At 45.0% G+C, this 15,149-nt stretch overlaps 1 long non-coding RNA gene across 1 annotated transcript; it reads left to right on the top strand.

The window, feature by feature from the left end:
- The first annotated feature begins 78 nt into the window (after positions 1-78).
- On the top strand, positions 79-14,504 carry LOC149525296 (uncharacterized). Its single transcript, XR_016348786.1, has 3 exons — positions 79-501; positions 2,297-2,392; positions 6,395-14,504. It is a non-coding gene; the product is annotated as an uncharacterized LOC149525296 (long non-coding RNA).
- Positions 14,505-15,149: the final 645 nt, after the last annotated feature.

Below are 15,149 nucleotides of genomic sequence, written 5' to 3' on the forward strand. Positions count from 1 at the left end.
GGGGGAGGAGCCGCAGCCGCGCTCTGGCTCTGGTGACTGGAGCCGGTTCACATTCTCCCCCTCCCGCTCTACAGCAAAGACTTAGATAACGCGCATGCGCTGAAATCCCGCGCGTGCGCACTGTGGGGCGGCTGCCCTTGGTGCCTGTCAGCTTCTGCTGCTGCAGCCGCCGGGACAAGGGTAGCACGAGGCTGGAGGGGTCGCGCGGCGGAGGCTGTGTGCGCGCGCGGGACAAAGCCGCGAGGGGCCGCGCACAGCAAGAAGCGCAGCAGGGCGCTGCGCGGGGGGGGCGGAACCTTGGTCCGAGCCACTCAGCCAACTCCTGTGTCCACCGCAAAGCCACCACCCACAACGTGTCCCCCGCCTGCAACTGGGTCCCGAGCCCGCAGTGATTCACCTCCAGCCTGGCCGGCTGAGCAGCAGGATTTAGGCTCCACTCCTACAGAGGGACCCGAAGAAGAGCTCTGTTGTATAGCTGGGACGCTTGACTCACCAACAGAGGTTGGTCCAATAAAAGCTACTGCCTCCCCCATCTTGTCCCTGCAGCGTCCCACAGACGCACAGCTAGGGTTGGCAGTCCTGTAGTCCATGAGGCTGCTTCCAGGTACCAAAGACCACACAGTGGTCTTTAAACATTTCCATCTTACAATGCACATGAGACTCTGTCTCAAGGACTCAGCCCCTTCCAAACTCAAATTCCTCCCCTTGCAAACGTCCTCCGAATTGGACTCCTGTGCACAAGCTGGTTGGCAGGGATGGCGCAGGAAGCCCATGTAGCATATGGGGATTTCTGCCTAAAGCTTTTCTAAGTTTCCTTCCTCACCCTTTGCATCTTCTCAGCACTCCCGCTCTTCGCTGCATTGGTACACAGAGCACATGAAGCAGCATGAGTTTTCTCCAGCTGCAGGGCCTGCAGAAGAGCTATAAATAGTTCTGAGTCCCTGTGCAGAATCCTCTGTTTCTCTCCAGGAGACATAGTGTCTCAGGCTGCAGCAGCTAAGCCCCCAAAGCTGTGTAACTGGGAAACTCAAGCCTTTCTCTGCATTGTAGCTTTCACTTTTCATTGCATTTTTTATTTCATTTTTAAAGTAATTTTAGTGCTAGTGAAAGGGTGAATTCATTGCTAGGCTTAGAGATGGAAGGTTTTGTTTTTTTACCTAGAGCAACGCCTTTGCAGATCTCTCTGTGCCACTCTGCCAATGATCAGCACTCATATGAGTTTACCTCTCCCCACCCTCACCAATGTACCTATTGCAGTGGTAATGGCAATTTTCCCCTGCAGTTGACTGTAAAACCTCATGTCTATGCCAGAGCATCCCTTTTTTAGTTTCATTTAAATCCAAATCATGCTGATCATTCAATTTACTATGGACAAGTGTACTACTATAAAGTTATCACTTAGCCCCAAAATTTAAATTTAACACACTTCTAAGTTCCCCCCACCCAAACAAGAGACTATTATTCTCACATTCAGTTTTAAGACACAAAACACCACCATCTTCATAATCCTGAACCCCTCTAAGAAGTATACGAGTGGAACAAAATACAAATCTGTTTATCGTTGGGATAGGTATAGGGTGAGGAAAAGGCTTTCCCTTGCATCTAAAAGGAATGGGGTTGAGGTCACATTACCATCACCGAACCTTTGCTCCAACCTAGTGCAAAAGAATACTGAGCAAATTAAAATTGCACTCAGGTGATTCTAGGGGCATCTGCTCATTGGAGCCATGTGATCATGGAGTCAAGTGAATCCAAGAAGCAATGTAGAAATTTGTGGCCTGTGGATTTCCTGAGCCTGAGAGCGACAGATGTTCAAGGCTAACCCATCCATCTCCCACCTCCATTGAGCAGCAAACAGCCACCGCTCTGTTCCCCAAAGTCATATAGTTTCCCAGCCATTGTGTGTGAATAACTTTAGCCCAGGGCTCTGTGTTAAGCACTATTGTTCTATGGATCCAGAGTGTAAGGAACTTGGAATCCTCACAGTTTTGTCTTCAGGCCTATCTGGACCATTTTGATAGAGCTGCTACTACTAATCTATGTCCTGAAACAAATGCTATTGTTACTACTTTGCAGCTAGTTATCCATTTTAGACTTAGGAAATTAATTACTTACTACTTCAGAAAAGAATAGGTATATGGAATAGTTTTGCAGCATAGGGCTGCAATTCACCTGTACAAGGAGAAATGTAATGTATTTAAACATCAGTGAACAGGCAATGTGACTTTTGCAGTGGGAGTTGCAGCCATAGTTTTATAGTGCCTTGGTTGTTATTAACTGCATTTTATTCTTTTAGTGCAGATCAGATCAGCTGTTGAGATCAGCAATGCTGCAAGTTTCATTGTGTGTTGCATAGTGATAAAGGCTTTAGCAGATCCGAGGATGGATTAAGGTTAGTACAATTTACACAGGGGATATGAAACTGCTGATTCAGTTTACAAGATGGGCTGTGGTAATGAGAAAACCAGAATGCACAGAGCAACATATGGGATTTGTACTGGTTAATCTCAGCTAATGTGTGCTTTCCACCCTACCAGCCTCATAAAGCACCATTCATTCTTAATGTCACTTTAGTAATTCAGAATCATATATAGTAGTATTCTTTTTAGAGAGTGTTTGATTACTAATTAATTTTTCCTCAACACATCTATTAGTAGCAATGTAGCACTATTATCCCCTTTTTCAAAAACAGAGATGGTAACATAACCACGTTACATAATTTTAACCCCACTTTGAAAACTTTTAATGCTATCATGCATTTGAAATACATTTTGTAAATACAGTAAAACTCCATTAGTCCGGCATCCAATGCTCTGGGACTCCTGATGGTCCGGCACCATCAGGAACCCGGAAGTGCTGGGGCAGCCGGACAGGCTTCCCCCATTCAGCTGCTGCTGAAACTGACCAGCAGCTGAATCGGGGAAGCCGGGAGCAGAGCAGCTGGGGTGCTGCTGGGGTGGTCTCGTAGTGCTGCCCCTCGGGGCTGCGGGACCAACCCGGCAGCACCCCAGCTGCTCTTGGGGACGCCTGGGGCAGAGCAGTTGGAGTGCTGCCGGGTTGGTCCCGCAGCGCCAAAGGACGGCGCTGCGGAACCAACCCAGCAGGACCCCAGCTGCTCTGCCCCAGAGGTCCCTGATTCAGCCGCTATTGAAACAGATCAGCGGCTGATTCCAGGAAGCCACGGGCAGAGCTGCTCTGCCCGGGGCTTCCTGGAGTCAGCCGCTGATCTGTTTCAGCAGCGGTTGACTTGGGGACCCCTGGGGCAGAGCAGCTGGGGTGCTGCCGGGTTGGTCCCGCAGCGCCGAGGGGCGGCACTACAGGACCAACCCGGCAGCACCCCAGCTGCTTTGCCCCAGGCCACGGGATTCAGCCGCTTCTGAAACTGACCAGCAGTGTCAGTTTCACCAGCAGGCTGAATCCGGACGCCTGGGGCAGAGCAGCCGGGGTGCTGCGGGGTTGGTCCCGCAGCCCCAAGGGGCAGCACTATGGGACCAACCGGGCAGTACCCCAGCTACTCTGTCCCAGGTATCCCCAAGAGCAGCTGGAGTGCTGCTGGGTTGGTGCCATAGCGCCGCCCCTCGGCGCTGCGGGACCAACCCGGCAGCACCCCAGCTGCTCTATTGCAGCCATCCCCGATTCAGCTGCTGCTGAAACTGACCAGCAGTGGCTGAATCAGGGACGCCTGGGGCAGAGCGAGACTATCGTAAGGGGGGGCTATGAGAGGTCTGGGGTGGCATCTCCTCCCACCCCACTCCAGACCCCTCATAGCCCCCCCTTCTGATAGTCCGGCATATCTGATAATCCGGCACCCCCTGGGTCCTAAAGGTGCCCGATTATCGGAAGTTTACTGTAATTGTCAATGAAACTTTGATTTTGGGAGAAAGGGTCTCAGAAAACTGGAAGAGAAATACATTTTGTTGGAAGTTGGATTTATTTTTGCATAGCTCAAGTCCTATGTATCCTTGTTTTTGAATCTTAAAATCAGTCTAATATTTTTTTAGTATATTCCAGTTCTTGATCACAAATTAACTCTAAAAAACCCTAAATCTTTGTACTGTGAATGGCTCACTAATGAGATAAAGGGATACTGGAAGTGCCTTTCACTTCTAAGTCACAAATTCAGATTTGCCCCAGTTTGGTAATGGCTGAAAACTATTACCGTATGATGGCTCTTCAGAAGTCTATATGAAATGATTTTATGTTTCCAGTCCAGTTTTTAGTGGCTAGAGACCCAAACTGCAAAGCCACCATCACAGTTGGCTCTCATTAACATGTATGTTGACAGTCTCAACAGTAGAGAGGCCAACAGTCCATTACAATTAAATTACCCTCCAATGCATTATGAAGAAGCCTGCAATGCTGCTGTCTGTCCTATATTTTGTTAGGGATAGACAGAGATCTTCTGCCTCCCAACTGTCAGACTAACATTTTTCAAGATCAATAAAATTCATGGGGCAAACAAGAATTGAACTCTTTCATTTACTAGCCTAAATGTTCTCTGTAGCTTCCAGGATACCTTTTTTTTTAAAAAGGATGACAGCTACATTATTCATATCCTTTAAGAACTACGAGACATTCACAACTACTAAGCGTAGTAAAGGAAATTAGAGTCGAAGTTCATTACACTCACTTTGTAAATGTCCACTGTCACACTTTAGGTGACCTGTATCTTAGTCTAAAGAGGAGTCAATCTGTGGAGACACCTTTAAAGTAACATGCCTGCTCTTGTGGAATCTATCCTTCGGCAAGATTTTGACATCAAGAGAAAGGTCTGGGTTCATTATCTAGGGCCTTTTAGCTAATGCCAGCTTGAGTCACCATCCAGAAACCTAGGAAATTACATTTACTACCATAGGTGTCCCCTCCAGTTGCCAGGAGAACTGAGTTTGGGACTACTATTAAAGCCTGCCACAGGGTTGGAATCTTGCCTCAAATAATTTGATTTATTATTTCTGGCTTTTCCAAATTTATTCTATCTAGCCCGCTTTCTCTCCCTACTAAAGTTATCTTTGTTTTAACCCTTAAGTGCCTGCAAGTTGGGAAGTATATTGCTGTTGGTACCATGTGGCTGGTACATTCTACCCATGTCACTCCTCTCCCATTCCCCTCCTCCTCAATTAGTTGACCAGATGTGGAAATGTCCAAGAATGCTGGCAGACCAGGGTTGCCTGGACTACACTGGAGACTCTACCATCTAACCCAGCTAGAATATTTCAGCTTTAACTGAATGGCAGGGCGGGCCACACCAGTGTCTCTTGGGTAGGCTGCTCTTGTCTCTGCAGTCTTGGCCCGAACTACCTCATCTCTGCCCCATCTATCACTTTGAAAGTGCCTTGGCTACTCTGCATTATCTGTTGCCTCAGAGCTGCCACCACGGGACAGTACCATCAGAGAGAAACAGGTTAAAACCACAGACCTCTATACATACTATCTCATCTAAGCCTTAGCCTTGCAAATTTAGAAAGTCACAGTTGTCCCAGGCACTCCCTAGCACTGAGGTTGGTGAGTAGATCTGCATCCCTACAGTTGCTGCTTCCCTCTGACAGACTCTGTCACTATCTCCACCTCTGCATTCCCCTGGCCATTTTTATCCATTTCAAAGCTCCTTTGTCTGTCCTGGGTCACTCCAACTTGGGGTATCCAGTTTATGTATCTCATCCCCAATTTCCAGCAGTGGTTTTGCTGTTTTTGTCCATTTGAATACCAGCAATTGAGTTAGAGTCATTGTCTTCTTGGAGATGTGAAAAACCACTCATGATTGAGTAAATTCCCCCCCCCCCCCATGTAGCAGAAAACATGATGATAATCATATAAAACAGAAGTACACACAATATTTATAAAAAGAATGCAGATGTCTCCTGTGATCTTCACAACTGCTAAGGTGCAAGAGTGTTAGAATCAGGCCCCCATTACTTTACAGTCCTTCCAAGTACTTGCCATTCTAGTTTAAGATTAAATATAATTCCATTGTTAATTTTGAAAAGGGGTTAGAATTCAGCATGCTAATGTCACTTTCAGACTGGCCTGTCTGGAATGTTTTAGCTGTCAGTAATAGCCAGTGAATGTATAACTTTCAACATTTTCCTCTTTTATTTATAAATTCTGTTTTTTAAGAGTGATATGACAAGCCCAGGTAAATTCTAAGGAGCCATCATTTGTAAATATCTAAAAATCACTTTGTCTTTGTGCCTCATAATATACCACCAACCAGTGGATGCAATAATGTAAGTCACTGCCTATTGTGTATTATCACTTAAATATTTATGAGGTGAGCTTTACATTTGTTATCATGTGTTGTTTATAAAGCACAGCAGCCAAATGAAAGTACATAATCACACTAATCTTCATAGCTTGCATGCCACAATTTCCTTTTAATGTGATTTGTCATTTTTAGGCTAAATCCTGACATTTGGTGAATACATGTGCCAGCTGGTGAAGTGCTTTTCCACTCAAGCATTCCTCGCCTGTTTTTCAGTGGCCTTCTCAAAGCTCGTAGTGAGGAAGATAGATAAGCCAAAGATGATCCACAGGAAATGGCTATACTTTCAGAGTTGCCAGGCTGCTCATAGATGTCTCAAAACTCCACTAGTGGCAAGTTGGCAATTGATTCTTTTCTTTTTTACTGCTATAGAGCTAACAAAATTCAGGCTTTTTCCAGGTTTACTTTTGCTCTGGACCCAACATTTACTCAGTCATTCAACTAGAGGAATTTATGGGTTTACTTGTTACTGCTTCTGGCCTTTCTGGTACTGTCAGCTTAAATCAAAAAATAATATTTTTAAAAATCTGTAATATAAAACAAAATTCACTGTCATATGCACAGTCACACAGCTACTATTTTGTATTGTGACATATGGTGTGTTATTTAAGGAACACAAAATAACATTTTTTTTTTTAGAACAGACACCAAACATAGGTCCATAATTCCAGAGAAAACAAAGGAAAAACAAGTACTAAAAACAGCTCTGTTCATGCAGCAGCTACATGCTGTCCTGGTTTACCAAAATTACTTGGGAAAACTTCTGTCCACACAACAATCTTATCTGAGGTACCATCACAATATTAGAATTTTTAAAAGACAAATTTAAAATGTTACTTTCAGAAGGCTAACATCTTAGCAAGAAAAATATACCTACTTAGGTTGCTTCTATTACAAATAGTGATAGAAATGTAGCCGTGTTAGTCCTGTATTTTGTTTCTTCTATTACAAAGGAACCTAAATGCTTACATCCAGTTAACAGACTGGCTTTATGGATAAAGTGCTCTCTCTTTCTCTTATCATTTGCAAATAAATGGTAAAACCATTTTTATAAGTGCCATTATGCTTCACGCTTGTGGGGGGAAATTAATGATCTGTAAAGCTGTAGATAATTACGACAAACATTTCAGCCTTAGTAAACTCAGTCTAAATTAGTGTCTCGAAAATGTTCATGTAGTTTAAAATGAAAAAAAATGCTGGTAGGTCATGATCACAACATAATAAATAACCCAGAACAGCACACTCCAGCTAAGGGTTATTATGTTTCCACTATTTTAGCAATACTTTTTCAGTACACTTTCACATTTGTCACACTGCATGATGTATTAATATGATTTGGTAGGGAATTATTTAAAGATTATTCACACCACTTCTATCTCACTTTGGGGCTTTAGACATATGTAATATCTTAAATATTCCAATTCTTTCATCATTTTGTCCTCTAACTCTGCTCTACAAAAGTAGAAAGTCTGCAAGGTATGAAACGTCACTGGGTGAGAGAGATTGTTTCAAGGATTTTGGTATCATTTATGTGGTAGAATTTTGAGGTCAAATTTTGGTATTCATCTCACTTGCTATTCTTCCTGGTTAGAGAAAAGGGCTGGGGGAGTTTTGTTGAAAATGCCTGTCAGAAAACCAGTTAACAAACACAGCAACAGTTATGCAGTCTTGGTAGGCTTGGAACACTATTACCTGCTTGCTTAATTTTTTACATTCAGATTACTCCTTTGTAGACCCAGTTGGGAGAAGGCGCGTGACAAACCTACCTTTTATTTAAGAGAGGAAAGTCAAAAATCAATGCTGTCAATAGCAGAGGTACATAGAAGGGGGTAGCTATATGGGTTCACAGAGCAGACCCTCCTAAGGAGAGTGGGTCTTGAATCCTCTGTAATAGAACTATGGACTTCATTTTCATTTCCCTAAGACCCCTCAAGCAATAGTTCCTCTCCTGGCAGTACCAAAAGCACATAATTCTTCTTTGAGTGCTCCCCATGGGTGCTCCACTCAAGGTGTCGGGTCCCAACCTGGCACCGCTAGTCGGAGATTTCCAGAGCCATAGCCAGGCCGGACCGCGCATGCGCGAGAGCAGCACGTGGCGTTCGTGCCTTTGCAACGTCTCGCGGTCCCGCCCCCCCTCGCCAGTTCCTCTCAAACGCCTATGGTTGCTGGCGGAGCGCCGTTTATCTCCTCAGAGAAAGCGTTCTGTTAAAAAAAACCACACAAATAGTTTAATTCTAGTACTTATAGGTAGTTAGTTAGTAGTTAGTTGTTAGTTCTTTCCTCAGAAAAGCAAAAAAAAAAAATTTTTTTCTACTCACTGTTTCTTAGTTTTATTAGATTAGTCACTGTAAATAGTTACGCTGATCAAGCATAATGCCTGGGTCACCTGGGTTTAAACGGTGTACTCAGTGTAAGGACACGATGCCCGCATCTAATGGGCATGCAACATGCATCAGATGTCTAGGGGAATAGCATGTCCCACGGAAATGCTCCCATTGTGCGAAATTGACTCCGAGAGCATGCAGGGAGAGAGACATGTGGTTAAAACTCCTGCTGTGCGATAAAGCTTTACAGCCTTCTGATGACCATGGCTCAGAACCTCCTGCAGGGCAGAAAAGGAGAGCGCAATTGGTGACAAAAAGGAAAAGAGCCTCTCCTACGCGCTCTCTTCTAGCCAGTTCACTGTCCCGGATTAGTCATGGGGACAAGCCGGAGTGATGGGACAAGCCAGAGAGACACACTGGGCGCTGTCAGTTATGCCTGCACCTCCGAGCTGGTCGGCATCGGCACCGGCACCAGAACCAGCTCTTCAGCCCTGTAAGCGCTCGGCGTCTCACCGCGAGCGATCGGCACCGCCAGAGGTGCTTGAACCAGCAGCGTCCGCGCAGCTGCAGACTCTAGCGGCACCAGAAGCGGCACCAATGAGCCGCGAGAAGCCGGCACCGGAGCCAACACCAAAGTTGGCACTGAGGGACAGGCCCGGAGAGGAGCATGAACGGGCCCGACGGCTGAGCGCCCCGCAGTGTGCCGAGTCGGCACCGGTAGGTCGCTCTCTGTCAACAGTCTCGGCAGAGACAGAGCTGCCCACGGTGCCATGTGGGATCCCAGCACAGCAGCAGTGTAGCACAGTGCACCTGATGGAGGGTCAATCCCCTCCTCTCTCCTCCCGTTCTTTACCATCAGAAGAACGTGAATATGCCCATACAACTAAGGTCCATACTAAAGCGGCCAAGGCACTCAATTTCGCCCTCACCAGTTTTTTCCCCAGAATCTTCACTTTCGCCGCATCATTCAGCGATGGTCAGAGATTATTCAGCGTCTCACAGTCGTACAATGCGCTCTCCGTGATGGAGATCAGTGTCTCGTCACTCTGATTATTACGACCGGTATTCCTATTATTACCAGGGATCATCATATAGGTCTTGCTCACCGAGCTACTCCCCTCCGAGATCTTATCACAGGAGGTATGCTAGCAGATATTCCTCACGACGATCGTCCCCTGAGCACATTGACCACAGGAGTCACCATTCATCCTGTGGGCATGGTAGATATCAGTCCTGTTCCCATCTGTGCTGCTGCCATACCTTTTATGGGTCACGACAGTAACCTCCGATCCAGGATTGTCAAAGGGTGAAATCTCATCTAGAGACCCCCTCGGCCCCAGCTCAACTGTCGGAGCCTGAGGAAGGGCAAATTTCTGATACGGACGATCGCCCACATCCTATATCTCTGGAGGATATTTCGTCATCCTCCCCAGATGATGCTGTATTTGAGGGGGATTCCTTACCTCCTGATGACACAAAAGAATTTCAGGATCTTTTTAGGAGGGTGGCTCAGTCGCAGAACGTCCAATTATCAGATGTCCCGATGAAGCAATTCAAGCTCTGGAGAAATTTACACCCAAGCAACAATCTAAGGTCGCTCTCCCTATTGATGAGGCAATCCTCCAATTGGCAGCAGAAATCTGGCATACCCCAGCTTCGACCACTCCAACTTCGAAACCAGCGGAAAAGTGTTATTTTGTCTCATCTAAAGACTCAGAATTTCTTTTTACCCATCCTCAACCAAACTCTTTGGTCGTCGATGCAGCTCTACAAAGGGCTAAGAACCCGCAGCTAAAAAATATAGGGGCAGATAAGGAGGCCAAGAAATTGGATATATTTGGCCGCAAAGTATACTCATCGGCCATGTTACTTCTCTGCATTGCAAATTATGCAGCCCTATTGGCAAACCATAGTTTCGATAATATCGCGAAGCTTACAGAGTTGGCCCAAAGAACATCAGAGGCCGATAAAGAGCTCTTACGGACAATCCTCAAGGAAGGCTACGCGTGCTCAAAAGCAAATCCCCAGATAGCTATGGATGTGGCAGACACAGCGGCTCGAGGAGTAGCAACAGCAGTGTCTATGAGACACTCGTCCTGGCTTGCCAGAGCGGCGGTATCCAAGGAGCTACACTCCAAAGTCGAAGACCTCCCGTTTGACAGGATAAAACTGTTTGTGGAAAAGACTGATGAGGTACTTCATACTGGCAAAGATTCAAGAATGACACTCCTTATGCTAGGAATGTACGTCCCACCATTCCATCGTCATCGTTATTTTCCGTACCAGAGACGGTATGATTATCATCTCATAGACAGCAAAACCGCATGTTTGACCAATCCCGCCCTAGACAGCAGACTCAGCGAAGGTGCCCACAACCACCTAGAGCATCCGGCATGTCCGCCTCAAAACAGCAAGTTTGACTTCTTTGTCGAGAGCATGCAAACTCCGCCAATTGTTATTGCGCACACAGATCCCATTTTCCATCATCGTCTACGACCCTATTATCACCAATGAGTCAAAATAACATTGGACAAATGGGTGCTGGAAGTCATAAAGGTTGGCTTCACCATCCCCTTCACTTCCATTCCCCACACCACCCCACCTTCCCCGTCCCTTTTCAGGGACCCATCTCATGAAGGCCTCCTGCGACAGGAAGCCTATCGTCTCCTTACCCTCGGAGCGATAGAGAGGGTCCCAGATCAGTTCAAGGGAAGAGGGTTCTATTCAAGGTACTTCGTAATGGAAAAGAAAACAGGGTGTTGGAGACCCATTCTCGATCTACGTCACCTAAATCGTTATCTCCGGAAGTAGCGCTTCAAAATGATAACCTTGAATTCCATAATCCCGTCCCTCGAATACAACGATTGGTTCGCTGCCCTTGACTTACAAGATGCGTACTTTCACATAGCCATACATCCCGCGCACAGGCGTTTTCTCCAATTTGTGATAAACGATGATCATTTTCAGTATCGAGTTCTGCCTTTCGGTCTCACCTCAGTGCCCAGAGCTTTCTCGAAGACCCTGGCTGTCGTAGAAGCTCATCTGCGTCGGCTACGAGTGGTAATATTCCCGTGCCTGGACGATTGCTTAATAAAAGGTTCCACGGAGCAAGAAGCATCACAGATGGTGGCGACGTTCGAACGCACATTCGAATCCTTCGGTCTTCTCTTGAACAAACAAAAATCAACACTTATCCCGACGCAAATTATAAAGTTCATAGGGGCGAACCTGGATTCCCTCACGGTGAGGGCATACTTACCGCAGGAAAGGTTTCAGGTGATCAAAGATCTCGTCATCATACTCAACGGGAATGTGAGTGTCTCTGTTCACAATTGCCTCCATATCCTGGGACACATGGCTGCTGCCACCATTGTAGTTCCTCACGCATGACACTATCTGAGGAACCTCCAGCACTGGTTGTCGATGATTTCTGTTCCTGTGAAACATGACATTCACAAGACAGTATGGCTACCCTTGCATGTTCAAAGGTCTCTGCGTTGGTGGACAAAAGCCCGAAATCTTTTGTTGTGGATTCCATTCCACTGACAACAACCATCGGTACAAATAATGTTGGATGCCTTATTCATCGGCTGGGGTGCTCACATGGCCAACGAACGAATCCAGGGCAAATGGTCTCTCATCGAGAGGCATCTTCATATCAATCGACTAGAGCACCGAGCAATTTTCTGTGCATGCAAACATTTTTCTCCCACGTATCAAAGGTCTCACAGTAAGAATACTGATGGACAGCATAGCAACGATGTATTATGTGAACAGGCAGGGAGGAGCACAATCATGCTCCCTATGCGCCGAGGCAGTATGGTGTTGGAATTGGTGCATACAGAACAACGTAACCTTAATAGCATTGTACTTACCTGGCACTGCCAATGTAATTGTGGACTCCCTCAGCAGGCGTTTTCCCATGGACCATGAGTGGGAAATAAGGACAGATGTGATTCGGGTGATATTTCGCAAATGGGCTACGTCTAGACTGGCATGATTTTCCACAAATGCTTTTAAAGGAAAAGTTTTTCCGTTAAAAGCATTTGCAGAAAAGAGCGTCTAGATTGGCACAGACGCTAATCAGTGCATCTCAATAATCCTGATCAAGGTGACAAAGATGGTGAGTTTGCTCCTATGCATATGCAGGAATCTGAACTACGGAAATCCTAAATCTTGTCTGACTTAGTTACTTACATTTTAAGATTGTGATCCTGCCCTCTAGTAAGTGGCGTTCTGTGCCTGCTTGAGTATATATAAAAATTAGTTCTGGGGCTTGCATACATAAACACAGTAGTTGACTTTTCCAAGAACAACAGTATTGTTGCATACCTCAGAAGGCAGAACAAAATCCTAAAATACTCTAAGGAGCAGGAGAGGTCTCTGACTGTCAAAATTAGTCTTTCTAGCTGCTGGGTGGTTATCTGTGAAATAGTGCTGTGGTCTGAAAAGTTTTGCCACGTCCTCAGTCAAACTGCTGGCGGTGCTATATTTAAAGGAAGTGAGGAGAATTCTTTCTCTTTCTTAAGTCCAAAGTGAAGGGCTCTTCCTCTGTTAAATCTGTTAAATGTGTGCATTCAAGCAGGATAATTTTCATGCACAATCAAGAGATAATCTCCAGTGGCAATAGCTGTGCAGTGTTTATCATGATTAGATAATATTTATACCAGTGCTTTTCATTCTTTCATCTGCTCTTCTAATATAAAAAAACTAAGTGTTTTGATAAGAGTATTTCACCTAACAGGCCCTGAATTTTGACTGTAACTATACAGCAGAGAAAGTGGCGAGGAGTCCTGTGGCACCTTATAGACTAACTGAAGTGTAGGAGCATAAGCTTTCGTGGGCAAAGACCCACTTCATCAAATGCAGGGTGCCAAGCCAGGTAAGCCTCCCCCTCATGCCCAGACCCCGCATATCCTCTTTAATCTCCTCCCACTGCCAAGAGCCCGCATTCTCAGCTTGCTCTGACACCCTGCCCCAAATCCCCTCTTCTACCCTCCCTTCTAACCTAGTGCGCCCCCCCCCCAAGGTCGGCCGGAGAGCACCCTCTGCAGTGTCCTTTTATAGACAGGTACAAACAACTTACATCATTTCTTTACGTACCAGGTTACCACCCTCTGTTGCCTAGTTACCACCCCTCACCTTATGGAAGGGGAGCTTACTTACTATCCTTCATGCTGTCAATCTCGACCTGGTCCCGAACCTAGGTTGATATGTGCATTAGTTTTTAGGGAGTTTATGTTCCAAGACATTTCTTATTAAGATGTTCCAATACTCCCCTTTGGCTTACAGTCTGTACCCAGTACCTCCCTGTGTCCTTCCATGCTCGACCTAACTTACACAATCACACAATTTATCAATAGGGCCTCTTTCTTGGCTCCTGTTACTGAACCAAAGTCTTGCACACTAGATTGCAGGTCTGTTGCTGTTTTTATGTTATAGGCCTCTATTTAGGCCTGCTGACTCGTTACTGACCTCAACTTATTACAGCACCTACTTGTGTGAAACTGGGTTCTCGAATTATGCAGCAACAAAAACAAAATACATAAATTGACTGAATGCAGCACCAGATATGCAAATCCAACTTTTTAGTATTAAAAAAATGTAAAAATAATTTGCCAAGAAAAGAAGAAAAAACACTCTTCACATTTAAAACTGCTAATTCATATTAGTTTTTGAGCTTTATTTTTTTGTACACATTAAATGTGATTTTTGTTTTTAAATATGTGCAATTAAACTAAATGTTGATCTCATGACCTTATTTAGCATTTGTTCATTATTATTATCCTTACTTATTTGTGGTCTACTTTTTCAGCTCCATATACCAGACTGTCTTCCTAGGAGGGGATGGGGCATGGTGTTTCGTGGCGCTTAGGTCTGGCGGCTCCTTTTTTTTTTTTTTTTTTGTATTATTATTATTATTTTGCTCAACAAATTTTCCTTACGGGTTCCTCGAAATTCTTCCAAGTTTAAAAGGGTTCCATGGCCAAATAAAATTGGAAAACACTGCTATAAGGTATTCTAAACATCCCTTTACTTTAAAAAAGACCTCTAATTTTGAGCCCTCAATGAACTCTGGCTTGCAAGTGACAGAACTGATACACCAGACTACTTATACACACACCATTTAATTCTGTGCAGTGTTGTTATAGCCATGTCAGTTCCAGATATTACACCTAAAGAAGAGCTCTGTGTCCGTTTGAAAGCTTGTCTCTCTCACAAACCAATAAAAGATATCACTTCTCCCACCTGTGATCTCACTTCTAAATTCTGTTGTTAGAACCACAGATGAAATCCTTGCTTTGTGGAATCAATGGCAAACCCCTTATTGACCTTAATGGGGGGTCAGGATTTCAAGCACAGCCTGTAGCACCTGCAAAATGTAAAGCAGTCAGGTTGAAGCTCCTTTGAAAAATAGCCCAAAATAAATTCTGTCACCTATGAACGGAAGTGATAGTGTGTCAGAATGAGTAACAGTTTATGCTCCAACCCACACTGTTTTAAAAATGTTGCCCTGTGTATTTATTCTCCTTCTGGTCATATGAACCTTCCCTACTAGATTTAGC

Source organism: Pelodiscus sinensis, chromosome 2 (assembly GCF_052426305.1).
Source record: "Pelodiscus sinensis isolate ZL-2025 chromosome 2, ASM5242630v1, whole genome shotgun sequence".
NCBI classification, from domain to species: Eukaryota; Metazoa; Chordata; order Testudines; family Trionychidae; genus Pelodiscus; species Pelodiscus sinensis.